The sequence below is a fragment of the Halichoerus grypus genome, chromosome 13 (assembly GCF_964656455.1).
Source record: "Halichoerus grypus chromosome 13, mHalGry1.hap1.1, whole genome shotgun sequence".
NCBI classification, from domain to species: Eukaryota; Metazoa; Chordata; class Mammalia; order Carnivora; family Phocidae; genus Halichoerus; species Halichoerus grypus.
In genome coordinates, this window is record NC_135724.1 from 45,418,018 (window position 1) to 45,434,334 (window position 16,317).

General features: G+C 34.7%; 1 protein-coding gene across 7 annotated transcripts in view; it reads left to right on the plus strand.

The window, feature by feature from the left end:
• ZNF521 (zinc finger protein 521) overlaps positions 1 to 16,317 on the plus strand; it is a 272,111-nt gene that overhangs the window by 127,635 nt on the left and 128,159 nt on the right. The gene's annotated exons all lie outside the window — the stretch shown is intronic.

Here is a 16,317-nt window from a genome sequence, read left to right on the forward strand (position 1 = left end):
GAAGGGGCAAAAGGGATTCTTTTGGGTGCTAGAAATGTTCCATATCTTGATATCTATGTGGTGATTACACTGTTATATACATATGTAAAATTTCATCAAGCAATATCCTTAAGATTACAGTTTAGTATGTATATATATATATATGTGTGTGTGTGTGTGTGTGTGTGTGTGTATGCTATTTCTTAATTTTAAATTTTATTTTAAAAAGTCCAAAATGCACAAGATAAAAAAAATAAGAGAATATTCTGAATAATTTTGTATTAATAGCCAGATAAATGTGATTATATGGAAATGGTCCTAGAATTATATGTTACCAAAGCTGGCTCAAGATAAAAAAGAAAGAAGTAGAATGATTCCATAAACACTAAAGAGTTTAATAAATTGTTGAAAACCTTCCTATAAAGAAAATACCAGAACATACACATAATTCCAAAGCAGTGCCAGAAAATACAAAAAGAAGGGACACTCCATTTAATAAGTCCAGTATAATCTCAGTATTAAAATCACACAAAGACAGTAAAAGAAAAATTTAGGCAATTTTACAATAAAAAAATTTTAAAGAACATATTAACAAACTAAATCCACTATGTTAAAAGATTTTATACTGTATTAAAATGGTTTTATCACAAGAATGCAAGGTGGGCTCAATCTCAATAAATTAATTGATTGAATTTACCACTTCAGCAGTTTAAAGGAGACAAATGATATGTTTATCTCAAGAGTTGCAGAAAAATCTAAGTTCAACATATTTTCATGATTAAAAAAGAACACTTGGAACAGACAGGGATTTTCTTACCCTAATAAATGAGTATTTGAAATATTATTTTTGGCAAGCATAATAATTAGTGGAGAAGTTTCAATGCAATTATTAGTTTAAAATAATCATGTTTAACTCGCTCATGGACAAGAAGACTCAATACTGTAAAGTTATCAAATATCCCTAATTTGATCTGTAAATTATAGCTACTCCAATGGAAACTTCAGCAGGTTTTAAAATGTATTTTTTTTTTATGTTCTTACTTTTTGGAACTGGACAAGCAGATTCAAAAATGTATATGAAAGAATGAAAGGTGAAGAATAGTAAAGATTCTCTTGAAGTAAAAGAACAAGCAGGGGAGGATTTGTCTTACTATGCAGGCGATTTATAATAAACTTGTAGCAATTTGGATGATGTGGGATTAGTCCACAGAACAAAATAAAGGTTCTCCAAGAGATATTAGACACATAAAAACTCAACATAGATTATAGCCATTTTTGCACATAAGTGAGGGAATAGATGGAGTATTCAATTCATTATCCATATGGAAAAAATAAGATAGAATACTCACATGTGTAAAAAGGTGTGAAAGACAAAACTCTAAATCTTTTAGAAAAAAATATAAAGAATATTTTTATGACCTTGAGTTGGGAACGATATCTCAAGTAATGCCCAGACAGTATAAAATCACAAATAAAATATCACAAATGATATGCTCATCTAAATAATAAATTGCTTACTAAAAGTTACTATAGAGTGAGCAAAACTGAAAGCTATGAAATGATAAAACATTTATAACACACATAGCTGGGAAAACTATTAATTTTCTATATATGTAGAAAACAGCCACAAATCAATAAGAAAACACAAACCAACAAATTAATATGGGAAATTAACATGAAATGGCATTTCACAAATAGGAAACATGAAGACTCAGTATTTATCCTTACTAATAATATGGGAAATGCAAATTCAGACAGAGAATAATGGGTTGTCTGTAAAGAACACAGGAAGCTAAGTTGGGCACACAGGTGTTTGTTTAATCATTACTCTTTATGTATTATTTATGGTATAAATTCTCTTTGTAAGCATTTAATATTTAACATGAACATCAAAACTAATCAGAACCATAAGTATACAATCAGTATCACCTTAAATAAAAGATAATATCAAACTTATACAATTAATACCAAATAATGTTTTAAAAATTCTAGCTATAGACTTGTACCTACAAAAAGCTGAGAGCCTGAAGCCTGTTCTTTTGTTGTTACCAGAAGATTTATTAAGCGTTGTAGAGGTATTAAAGACATATTAGCATTTCAGTGAGACTTTTTTCCTTTGTGTAATCAGAAAGAACGGTGTCTGTACATTCCTGTTAAGGTGGTACATATCTCACACTTTGGGGAACATTAGCCTATGGCATTAACTTTATATTCCTCACTTGGTACTTCAACTTAAGATAACAGATTTATTAATTTCCTGCTATGTACAAGATGTTAGGCTATCAGGTTTGTAAAGAGGATGAGCATTATATGAGTATGAGCTCTTGAATACACATCTTTCTCCCCAGTATGGCCCCCTGAAGGTGTATAGTTTACCAGGGAAGATTAATATATAACAATAAATATATCTGGGATATGTGCCATAATAGAAGTAGTAGCGAACTGCTAAAGTAGTTCAGAAGAGGTAGCAAATAACGAGTTAGCTTTGCAGATGTCTGTGTGAAGAGCAAACAAATTGGAAGAAGTTCCAAAGCAAAAGTCCTGAGGCAGCAGTGTGCCTGGCTAGCTCAAGGAACAGCAAGGGGCCAGCATGGCAGGACCACAGAGAGCCGGAGAGGACGGAGGCAGGGCTTGGCTTGGTATTCTCCATATTTCTCCCGAGAGTTCCTTACACAGGAGAGGTTCCTAGTAAACACTTGTAAATAATTGAAACCTGGTGATTAAAACGAACAGAAAAAAGAAACAAAGAAGGAACCATTTCTCTGAGAACTAAATGGTGATATAGTTTCTTCCAACTACACATAAATAGAACATAAGACTTCTCATGAGTATGTAACCTTCTATGCAATTCATATCGGACAGAGATTGAATGGCAGGTGAAATCCTGTAAGGAATCCCCGTATCAAGGCAAATGATTTATTTTACTGAATTAAACATTGTATGACACAAACCATTCTTCAACTGAGTCTGAAAATTTTTTGTTATTCAGAGCCTGCCACTCTAGGTATAGGGAGTTTAAACTTATGCCACATAACATAGTAGAAGAAAATATTGTGTTTAGAAAAAAAAAAAGGAGTACAAATAACAGCTGATAGAACCATCTGTGTCATCTAACTAGTCCTTCCTAAGCTTCAGTTCCTTCACTGTTAGCATGGGCATAATCCATACTTTGCCTACTTTATAGGGTTATTGTGAAGAGCAAATGGTATATGTATATATGAAAGTCCTTAGCAAACATGAAGCACCCAGCAAATGTTGCATATGGTACATCACTTCTATAATATCTGGGCATAAGTCTACACCTATCCCCATGTATGCACACATTCATATAATTTATATATGAAGTGTTTTCAGTTAACTTGTAATCTAGAATCATTTCATCTAATGCTAAGTCTATGGATTATTTGGTCAAAATGCATCAAAATAAGTCATCATGCTTCCACAAAGTTGGGGAAATAGAAAAGCATAATAAAATATTAAAACAAACCTAGAAGCAATGAAAACCAAAGAATAAACAGAGCGTAACAAACACAAAGATAAAAATATCACTTTATTTGCTTGAGGTCAGAGATCATATCAGGTGACAGTAAATACAAAAGGTAGAAAAAACATGTAAATAGATGAATTTATAGGTAGAAAAAGCAATTATAGATAAGAAATGGAAGATTTTCAATAGTATTGTTGGGTTGAAACATCATGGAGAACAAGGGAACAAAAAAAGTATTGGGGAAATAATATATAAGAAAACTAAAAATTATAAATGAAAGGCATACTAAGTGAATCCCAAAATGAGACATTTTCCCCCTATGCTCAAGAAGCAAGTGAATAGTTTGAAAAGCAGTTAATTTTAAAAAGCCATTATTTGTTTGCCTGAAACTCACTGGCAATGTTCTCTAGGGATCAAATATATTTACATTCCGAAGAAAGGAAAATGGTGAAAATTTTGTGGGGTGTTTTTTTTTTTTTTTGGACAGGACTTGTAATTTAGATGCATAACCCCTTATTTTTAGAATAGAATGCTATATTTAAAAATCACTAATAAGTAAGTGATTGAGAGAGGTTTCAAAGCACAGATGCACCATGATTTAGAAATCAAAGTACTGGTAAACCTAACTTGACAAAGTCTGATGTTAATATTTTCATTTTAAGATAAGTCTAAGGATCATCTCGGGTATTTTATAAGTTAGGCTAGCAGTAAGGAAGCAAAATGAGCTGTAATAAAATTTCTTGATAAATACATGTCCAGAAATACAGAATTTAGTTATGAACAGGGACCACATATTTAACAAAGATCATTCCTTAAAAAAAAAAAAAGTAAGGGTTAGAGCAGAAAGCAAAGAGGCAGGGTAGACGGGAGGCAGGACTAAATGAATAAATGAGGTAGCTGGCAGGAAGCCCTCTAAGCTTAATGTCTAGACCTACTAGGATTGGAAAATCAACATCGTTTTGGTGGAAGACAGATCCTTTCAGTGCCATAAGGGGTCTGGATTGATACCATTTTGTTAGACCAAATTTAAATAATTTGAAAACAGACCTTCCATAACAGGCTATACTATTTGGATCAATTTGTGTCTAGTGCATTCATTCATTCTACAGTTACTGAGTTTCAAACCTGTGACAGGCATTGTGCATAGGCACTGGGCTCACAATGACGAACAGATAAGTATTATTTCATGTTTCTCTTGGCAAAGAATTAAACCTCCAAAAAGCAAATACACCCTCAGATAGTGAATCATATATGTATTAAGATGGTGAGGAGTTGGCAGGATTAGAAATAGGAATATTCTCAAAGGTCTAGTAAGGATATTCAACAATAAAATTCTAAAATGTCTTTTAAAATAATGACTGATTTATCACCTGGACTGTTGAGGAACATCTAAAAAAATTACGGTGCTTGCCTTGCACAGATTCTATAAAAAATGTCGGATTTGATATTATAATCCTTTTCCTAGCACTTTTCCCCTCATACTCTTTACTGTGGGGCAGTGTTCTCATAGAGCAGAAGTCCTGTTGAGGAAGGGCCCCATATTTTCTCAGGTTATATTCTTGGACATTTTTTATATGGGAAGTCTGTAGCTTTGTAAAATATATTATCAATAAGGATTATGCAGAGCTTTTGAAAGTCTATAGTTTAATCTTTCTGGGATAATCTGAAGGGGGACTGGAAGGTCTTATGTGGTTGTGTGATGCAGAATGTAGGTATGTTTGGTGGCAACAGTCTGGTTCCCTCCAATAAATTTCTCTGAAAACACTTACTCTTGGGTATACTTATAAAAAGCCCAAATCAATTCACTTCTGTATAGTTCATGCACTCCTTCACAAATAACCCCTGTTAGGCAGTGCACTGAGTACTGGAGCTAAAGGAGAAATAAGACATTGTTCCTTAAATGACAGGAAGCCTTGGAATGTAATGCAAATAGATGTTTTGAATATAACACAGTAAATTCCATGCTGAAAGAATACACTGGGAAGTGAGCACTCACAAAGAAGGCAAGAACTAGCAGTGGAGAGGTGGCTCTATAAAGGAGATCCCGTGGTCCAGTGCTAAGAGGAGCCACAGATTTGAAGCACAATGGAGAGCCACCTGGGTAAGAATTGGCGATTCCTTTTGGTAATGTGCCACCCCACCGTATAGGGGAGGTTGTGTTTATGGCAGTCTGGAGTTTGAGGCTTGCTATGTTGGTCATTTTCTGCGCATTCCAGGCAAGGATACTTCATCTCTCTGGACCTCACTCTCATTGTCTATGACGAAGAAATTGAGATAGATGACCTCACTCGTCCCTTTCGGTTCTAGAACTGCAATTCTGTCTAAGCTTGTACTAGCACCTTTGAAAATATAAAGAATATGGGGACATTTCATTCTTTTATTTTAAAAGATGCTTTTTGGAATGATGCATGAGGAAGAGTTTTATATATCCTAATAAATTCAGTTAAAACAGGGGGTTAAAAGAACCCAGCCACTTTTTACGTTTATATATGTTGTAGCTGCACAGCAGGATTTAGAATAGGTAAAGTCAAGGAAACACATCTCCATCCTAAAAAAACTTAGTGCCAAAGAGTACAAACAACAAAACACCCACAGTGTTGCGAGGGTGTAATTGCTAACAAGCTTTATGGAGCAGGTGGGGTTTTAGAAGCAATTTGAAGGAGAAGAGAAAGGTGGTGTGGCATGCCTCAGTAGGAAAGCTGTTCAAGTGGAAGGGATGGACGAGAGAAGGCAGAATGCAAAATGAAAACAGGGTGAAAGGGAGAACCAAAAAAAAAGAAGAAGAAGATGAAGAGCCAGGAGAAGGAGGACAGGAGGTAAGATGCCTCAATGGAAATAAGAGTAATAAAGGACCAGGTAATTTGGGCACATACAGGGTAATTGAAATAACCCAAATAAAACAGAGACATTCTGTAGATAAGAGAGACACAAAACTGCCAGAACATGAGGTAAGCCTTTGAGAGAAGAATAGCTAGAAGGATAGATTAGGGAAATCTAAACAAAGGAGAATAACCAGGACTCCACAGGAGCCTTCATCTGAAGGGAAGTGGGAAGAAGCAAAGATTTTTATTGTACAATGAACTAGTATGACTCATTCACACATTAATTTATTGTGTGGAAAGAGTCATGTTATAAATTGTGGTGAATACAAGACGGATAAGACAGAACCCTCCACCTACCCTTAAAGAGCTTACAGTCCTTGAGGAGAAAAATCAGTTTTATTGAAATAATTCTGATACAACATGTAATGAATTCTAAGAAGAATCAAAAAGAAACTTTTATGATTTAATATTAGATAACAACTCCTCTCTATGTTATCCTTTTGATATTTATGGCGAGTCTTTAGTAAATGGTACTAGTACTCATTAAGTATTAACAAACCTGTCTACGTTCTCAACTTGCCTAGGGCAGAAGTTATATACTTAAGAAAATGTTTCTTAATGGATTCCAAAATATTTTTTCTCCCTCACAAAACTTTCTCCAGGTTTATGGTAGGATTGTAAATCATATTACTAACCTCCAACATTGGATCGCTGTGGACATATGATGCAGTTTGATGGTGTTGCAACATACTACTTAATGTTCCTATTTCTTCATCTCTCTAGCTTGGTGTCTCTGATGTCCACCAGCCACAGCTCCTCATTCTGACAATAGTGAGACAGAAGGGAGTTTTAAGATTTTTAAGGTGAAAACAATCAGTATATTGTTGGAATAATTGATGGGAAAAATAGACCATAATTTGGTGTAAGGCAAGAATTTCGACTCCCTCCTTTCCTCCTCTCATTTATGTTTATAAAAATTGATGATTTAAACTCTAATTCCCCCACTCCCAATTTCTTAGCTTTCTGGATGATATGAATGTATACAAATAGTCAATAGAGGAAGTTAACCCAAATCTACTATGAATCATAAATCCCTCCAAACTAGGAACTAACAGTATATTATAACCAGTGGTAACTAGAAGCAAATTCCTATCCTAACTCAAAAAGAATCAACACATGCTTCCAGTGATTTTTTTTTTTTAACATTTACTACAGCGTCAATTTAGTCTGTGTTATTCAGCCTCTTCTAACTGACTGATTTCTGGTACAGTGTAGGGTGGTAGAGAAGTTTTCAGGCAGAAATAGTCAAGTCGTAGGTAGCAGCTTAGGAATGAAGGTGCTGGATGTGGGATGCCTCACTAGTCCATTGGATAGCCAATAAATGAAATGTATTGACTGCCCATTTTATGGACAACACTATAGGAGATTGATTCAGGTATATTTGCTATGGCATAGAATAAACAGCAACTGAACACATCCTATTAAATGAGATCGTCTAGATGAAGATCTCTTACCCGGAGGGTCTCAGTGACCTGTGTAGTGGAGGAAATAAGCTAGGTCTCTTGGAAGAGCCTCCAAATTCAGAATCAGGACAAATCAGAGGAGTGGAGACGAATAAGCCTAAGAAAGCATCTCTCTCCATGAGAAAAACTTAGGCCCAAATTCATGGTAATTACTCCATTTTGACACTGGGTTTTGTTTTTTAGTGAGTACTAGCCAGAATTTTGTGGTTGGTTGTTTTTTTTTTTTTTTTTTAATCTCAATTATTTTCTAGTTTTTGACTATTGATGATACTATTGAAAATAAGATATTGTAAATTACAAAGATATTTTATCTAATATTCAAAAAGAACCCAAGAAAAGCAGGAAAAAACTGGTTGGGCTTTTTTACCCCCTGATTTCAAAGCTAATGGTAGCTTAAGTGTATATCTTTATGGAGTTTTGGATTTATTTGTAAAAACTAAGTATGTTAAAATAAATATTGTTTTCTTTTCAGATTCCAAGGGGCCTATGCAGAGTTTGTCTAAAGTTAAAAGGAAAAATTGCAACTTAGTCATTTAAAAAAAGAATCTTCTTCTTACTAGATTTTTGTCTGTCTCCTCTTTTTTCCTTCCCGGTCAGTTGGCCAGAGCAATCTTACTTAGTCCTGCTTCTGTTCGGAATTGCCTTCCTCATTCCACCGAGTACCCCACAGAGTGTGAACCCTCGCCTGGCACGTAGCAGACACTTTGTAACTCAGTTTTGACTTCAGGGAAAATGTTCCCATTTTTAGACCTCAGATAAAGTCTTTCCTCTCCCAGGGAACTTTTCCTGACTCTGGTAGACCATGTTAATTGGTCCCCATCTGATGTGTCTTAGCAGTCTTCTCTTTGCCGTACATTGATGGGCACTTGGTCTTGAACTGCTTTTCCATGCTATTTTGGCAGAATACTTATATAACAGTTTAATATTTGTATGTGTTCTTTCCCCATTTATATTGTAACTCCTTGAATTTAGGAATCATGTTTAATATCTCTTGGTTACTGAGCTCTTAGCACAAAGGGCTATGTGGTCTTTAATCTCAGGACATTAACCACATCTGTAAGACAATAGTGTCCTTCTTTTAACTACCATGAGAGCACACAACAGATAATCCGTGCTGGTGTTTTTCAGTGAATTACTTGGACAAACTTTTCCTCATTAGTAGCTTCCATTACATTTCACCTATTTTTTCCCCCTCTCTGTTCTGACTTATTTTCATACAAATTCAGAATTACTTGGAAGATATCCAAACTAAATTAGTAAAATGTCTGAACTACTGAGTATTTGTAGAAAGCTGTAGGTTTATGATTTTCACTCACACATAATATTCATTTGCTTGCCAACAAAATACTGCCAAGTAAGGGGCTACTGATCTTAAATATAAGTCTCACTTGTAATTAATATATTCGGAATGGTATTGCTATAGTCCTTGAAAACAGCTTTTTTTTTTTTCCTAGCTAGGTTGTACCTTATTACATGCTCTATCTTATTCTTCCTTCCCACCCCCCAACACTGTCACCAATTCCTGATATTCTTTATGCTATTAATTTTTAAACCTTTATTTAATAAACATTTGTTTAACCTTTGTTAATTGTCATAAAATTTAAATTAGTGAATTCTAGTTTGAAGAAATTTTAATATGGTTTCAAAGTCCACATAAAAGAGTGAGAATTAAAAAAAATAGAGTGAGAATTAATCTTTGACAAGCAACTTTGTTGTGTCAGACAGTTTATATAGTATTCTATTCCGTCTCCATAATAACCTGTCAAGTAAAGAGTAATAAAGGTAGTTACTGTTTAATGCAGGCATGCTACATGGTAGGCATGGTACTAAGCACTTTTATATAGTTCTCACTTGCTTCTCACATCAACTCTTAACACGTAAGTTTTATTAGTTTTAATTTACAGGGAAGGGTACTAAGACTCAGGGTCATTAAATGATTTGTCACACAGCTAAATGATGAAGCCACGAAATAGCAACTAATTGCAAAAAGAAGATTCTAAAGTTGCTTCCCTACTAAGACTCCTGGATATGTTTGGAGTAGATATTTTATAGCATCATTGATGCTATAAACATCCTGATTTCAGAGGGTCCTGACTGAGTCTGGGACTGGTTCTTCCTTGATGGCCAGTGCCGAAGTTTGGGACTGGTGACATGGAGGGGGCTGAGGGCTGTGGGACATCCTTGAGAAATGATTCTGTAACATCATGCTTTGCTGCTCCAAACATATAATGACGATAGATAAAATAATAGATAACCAAATGGACATAGTCATGTTCAAAACAATTCATCTTTGAGATCCAGAAACCACATTTCAAAAGTGGTTAGGACTGAAGCCAGGATTCTGCTGGATTCTACTCCAGAAGTGGTAATTAGATTTAATCTCTGTGGGACAAAACTAAACCTGCTACTTAAAGCAGGGCAGGGGAGAAACTTCATTGTTTACAGTAGGAGACTGGAAAAAAAATTCTGTTGTTGATCCATACCTGGTATTAGGACTTTTCAGCTGGAGAGTTAAAGGGATAGGAAGAAAGATATAGTTTTATGACTTAAAACTGAATTAGCCATATGCTGGCTCTGTGATTCGACTAGCAATGTCCTCTCTATCCCTGTAGCACATCAGACGTACAGGAAATGTCTCATGAGACCTCGCCTGGTCTAGGAGTCTGAGAGAGGCTGGTAGAAACAATGGCAAAACTATTAGCAAGGGAAGAATGAACACATAGAAAAAGAAAACCTTTCACTACAAAGGGCTTCAAACCAAGATTCCAAAATATGTGAATGAATCTAATGCTAGTAAAGCAGCAAAACAAAACAAAACAAAAACTAAAAAACAAAAGCCACAAACAAACAAAAATGCCAGCGGTTATGATACCAAGATTCTACTCCCGAGGAAATTAATTAAATGGACCAGTCTGACAAAGGCTTTGAAATAAGTATGTTTAGAAGCTCAGAAAGATAAATGAAGGTATGATTTCTACTAAAAGGAGTGACAAATTATGAAGTAAATCCAAGCATAAACAAAGCAAGAGCACACGTGTTTAAAATTAGAAATGAAAAATAGTCATTGAAATAAAAGTTTCGGTAGACAGGGTAAACTCTGGAGACCAGTGAAGAGAGAACTCGTGGTTTGTAAGAGTACAGAGAATCACCTAGATCAAAGCAGAGGGACAAACTGACTTCTAAAATATGCATGAAATATGGTTAAGATACATGGAGGCAAAATCCAGACGCTCCAATCTTGCCTAATTGGAGTTCCAGTAGAAATGAATGGAGGGTGTTTGAGAAACACATGGAAACTGAAGAAAACTGAAGCAAATAATAGCTGAAAATTTTCAGGATGGAGACATATGTAAGCTCTCAGATTGAAATTGTTCTTTCAGTATTGAGCAGGACTAATCAACAAAAATATATGGTTAAGAATATGGCAATAAAATCTCAGGACACTGAGAAAAAAGAGAAAATCTTGAAGTCCAGTAGGGGATTTTGGAAGCCAGTTCCACCCTCTGGATTATGGTCAAGGGCCTGGTACTGGAAGCTTATGTTGAAGGTGGCTAGGGACAGTTTTCTTACTCTGATACCATCCCTGGCATTGTCAAAGACCAAAGAACTACACAATTGTAAGGAAAACCTTCTTTCAAAATGTACCTAAAGTGCCACTGTAAATTTACCTGCAAATGATCACAGTATAAACTGTGTTAAAACCCAGTAGGTGGGAGGTAGGGGGAATACTGGACTTAGTTACGGTATTCACAATCCAAATGAATCAGTACATGTCACTTCATCTGTAAGTGAGGATAATAATCCCTCCTTTATCAGCTTTCACAGTTTTGTTGCAAGTGAATTTTATGCATATGAGCTCTTTATAGACTTTACAGACAATTGTAGGAAACTGTTATTTCTTTATGATAGACATGAATGTAAGCTATGGTTTTTTGACCTCTTAGAGTTTATATATTAGATTTACAAAAAGTAAGTTAACAAGAAAACCCTCACAAAAAATACCAAAAAAAATTTGCAAAGCTGTTTGTAACAACTCATCACAAATCATTTTGGGTATACATCAAGTATGGGGGTTTAAAATGAACCAAAGGGTTGGGTTTAATCAGGTTATGTTTAGTGTTTTTAAGAAATGACATATTATGAATTATTCTATTCATTTATTCCCACTTTTTATTATGAAAATATTTAAGCATGTACCTAGGCTTAATAATTGTTAACATTTAACCACATTTACTTTATCTGTATATGATTATATTTTTTCCTGAATATTTGGAGGTAAATGCCATTTCACCCCTAAATATCCAGTATGCATCTCCTAACAAAAAGGATGTTTATTCACATAACCATAATACCATTGTCACATCTAAGAAAGTTAACAATAGTAATTACCCAATATTATTTTATAACCAGCTAAAATTCAGATTTCCTCAATTTCCCCCAAAAACCTTTTTTTTGCTGTTTTCTCCCCAAATCAGAATCCACACATTATGTTTACACACACACTACATTTATTAGTTGTCCTTTTAGTCTTTTTCACCTGAGAACAATCTCTCCACCTTCCCCCCCACCCCGTGACATTGGCTCTTTGAAGATAACAGGCCAAGAATAGTTTTGATTGGTGTTGAAGAATATTTTGGATTTGTGTACTTCCCCCCCCCGCCTTCAGGGGACTGCTTATTCCTCTGTCCCTGCATTTCCTGAAAACTGGACTGGTTGTCTAAAAGCTTGATTAAGGGGCGCCTGGGTGGCTCAGTTGGTTGGGCGGCTGCCTTTGGCTCGGGTCATGATCCTGGGGTCCTGGGATCAAGCCCTGCATCGGGCTCCCTGCTCGGTGGGGAGCCTGCTTCTCCCTCTCCCTCTAACGCTTCCCCTGCTTGTGCTCTCTCACTCTCTCTGTCAAATAAATAGATAAAGTCTTTTAAAAAAATGAACAAAAATAAAAGCTTGATTCGATTCAGGTATACATTTTAGATGAGAGTACTTTATTATGATGTATTATACTCCATATTGCATCACACTGAGAGACACATAATGCCAGGCTATTTTATTAGTAGTAATATTAAGCTAAGTAGTCTGGTTGCAGTGATTACCACCAGATAAATCCACTGCAAAGGTACATCTTTCTCTTTGTAGTTATTAAAGGATAAAAATTGAGTATCTCCAGAATAACCTTTCTCTTAAGAGTTTTTAGCATCCATTAATGAGTATCCTGGGCTCCTTTATTTGGCATTGCAAAATGGTGGATTTCTAATTCTGTCATCCCTTCTACTGTGAGTCTCTCATAAAGAACTTTTCCTCATCAAATAGGCACGAACTACATTTCCTCCTAAAAAAGCTTAGTGCTTCTGTGCCTTTAATTACTAATTTTCAGAATAAGGGATTTATGTAATAGTCACTTCCAATGGTGGCAACTAAGATTTTTTTTCCTTTTCTGGTTTTGAGGCTTACTTATGAACTCAGTGACTTTTTTTATAGTCAGTTTTTTTATAGTTAGATTTTTTTGTTTAAAAAAATCAAAGCAATTTATAACTGCAAAGTGTATATTATTTTTTGCTTGGTGAAGCTCAATGTGAAGCCTAAGTCCTAATGGAATGTAGTTTGGGGGGGGAGGGGATAATCAGAAAAATGTTTTTTTAAAGTATACATTATTAAAGATCCTAATCATTTTTTTTTTAATTTATGAGATGCTCTTTTCTGAAAGTCTCTGAGTACCTTAACCAGAGTATAACTGAAAACAAGAATGTCAAAAAGGCACATTTAAATTGTTCTCAAAATCAATCAAAAATAATGAGGTGCTGGGAAAAAGTTGTATCCTTGATAATTACATCTATCAGTATCAGAAAACAAAAGAGAACAATCAGGAAATGACAACCCCACTCCCAAGTAGCACATTAAAAAAGGCTAATGAAAAAAAGTCTCTTTTAAAAATTGTACTAAATTAGCATTTCAAGTAAATTGACAACTTAAGCGTTGATAAAGGCCAATCTGGGGCCCAAACAATGGAAGTTCTGTTTCTACTGTTATATGCTTTTAGAAGAAATGATCTCACTTGACTTTTTTGTTGTTGTTGTCTTCTATATAAATGGAAGTAATTGTCCTGTACTCCTTAAGGGTCAGGACAACCCTGGAGTATTGTGCTTAATTTGGGGTTCTATTTCTTAAAAGGTTGACCTGGAAGAGAGTAACCAGGATGGTGAAAATTGTTCAAAGCGTTTCTTATAGCATCCCTCTATTCTGAGTCTGAAAAAGGGTTAATGTAATTTCATATTAGACAAGGGATCCAACCTGTTCTTTATTGCTCTAGAGCCTAGAGTTAGGACCAATGACTGAAAGTAGCAGAAAAGCAGATTTGGGTCTAGAATTAGGAAGAAGTCCTTTACAAACTCAGCTGTACAGAGCCGGAGTGGATTTACCTCCAAGGGAATGAGCTCCCCAAAGCCAACCAGCATCGTTCAGAGGTTATAATCCCTTTACTTAAAGATGGTGTATGGGTGGGCAGGGGTCTCTCCCATATTTTTAATATTTCTATAATTATAATAAGGATGCTTTAAAGGTCATTTAAAATTACTTTGTAAAAAAAAGAAATAGAAGGTAAAAATGAATTTTATATCATGGCTTTAAAAAAGAACACCTTGACACATCCCAATTTACATGTCATTGCTTTGTATTTGGGAAATGTGGGCTGTGTGCAGAGGAAACGTTCAAACTACAGCATTTTAAGATCATGGTACATGGTTTTTGATGACATAAAATTCTTATTTCATTCAGCCCCCAATTTAGGAGCTTACAAATAAGTGTATGACTTTGTTAGTAAGAATAGAACATAACGTTTTAGACACTGTCTTAAGAGTAGAATTAGTATTTGAATTATCAACAGTGACAAAAGCATTTTCTGTCAATGATAAAAGAAAACTTACATACGTAGATCTTCAAATATGTCAGTTCATTTTGAAGGTAGTAGTAAGTGCTGTATTTTATTATTTTGGCTTGTCAAGTGATTTTATTCTTTATTATTAGACCAGGAGAAAAAAAGCCCTAGTATATTCCACCAACATATTCATCAGTCATCATTTTTGGAGACAGTTTTCGACATATTGTATGTTTTACTGTGCTAACAAGAGAAAAGACTAGCCATTAAGTTTATGTTTCTTTGTTTTTCAGCAAGGTCACATATCAGGAATAATGCTAGAAGTATGCTAATAAACAATATATAATGTAGGTCATCTGGGAGTAAGAAATATTTTCTAACTAGTTCTAAAGGGAAATATTGTTAAAAAAGGGATAGATGTTATTTACACAACACATGTTGCTCTATATGTCACCATCAAAAGCATCTTGTAAACAGCTCAGCGCAGTAAATCTTCCTTGGTGATCGTCAGGGTTTTCAACTTGGTGTTAGATTTAGATTCAGCACACTCAATTCACGATATGCCTAATGTACAAAGCCTGCTAGATTATTTAGAAAGCTTCCATTGGAAACAGGCCTTCTCTTCTGTGTTTTACAAGGAATAACTAGTATCCTGTGTTGCAGAAGCTAATACTACGTTAAGTGACGATAATTAAGAAAATTTTACATTAACAGCATTTATAATTTTAAATGGCTTATGAAATGATGCTAAATTTTTGTGCTTGACTTTGATGTTGTTGAGTTCTTTAATTAATTAATTGCAATTTACAGACTGATATTTTTTATTGCTTCCATTAGTGAAACAATTTTATATGACTGCGGATGAAATGATAATTCTCTAAGAATGCCTTAACAAAGTGTCATTGATGTGATTTTATAAATGTCATTTTCTCACATTTGGGAGATTTCAAAATGGTTTATTTTGTTTTCCAAGATGGTTTTTAATTGTAAATATCAGGTTTCATCATAAAGGAATTTATGTAGCTGTGTTCTGGAAAACATAAGCAATACTTTATTTATTGAGTTCATCTAATATGTACTGAGCAGTGATAAAGATGTGAAGTCATAAAGGCTGCTTTTATCAGATAGCCTAGGCTTTAGAATCAAGAAAACTTATTTCTCTTCTCAGCTCTAGGGCCCTCTGACATCAGGCAAAACTTTCTACTTCCCTGGGCCTCAGTTTCTTTATTTATGATACAAGAATTAATAAATCCTGCTTTCTCCACTTGCCAAGACTGTTATGTAAAATGATAAAACGATGTTAGAATGTTCAGTATGGTATGCTGTCTTTATGGGAGAAAATATGTATTTAAAGGCTCGTATTTAGCAACTTCTGAAACATCTAAATTTTAGACTAAAGCTAAAAATTATAATCACTGAATCTCTTAGCTAGATTCCGCGAATCTTACTGGCCGTTTTACTAAGGGATATCTAGAAGCGACATCACAGACATTTTTGGTCTGGATCTACGAAGACATCCAGTTTCTGAAAGTCAGCCATGTGTTACAGAATTTTTTTTTAATACTAACTTCTGTTTTTGAGTTTAGGAATCTTTAAAAATATATTATGCTATAATTATGTGCCTCCATTTCTTCCAAC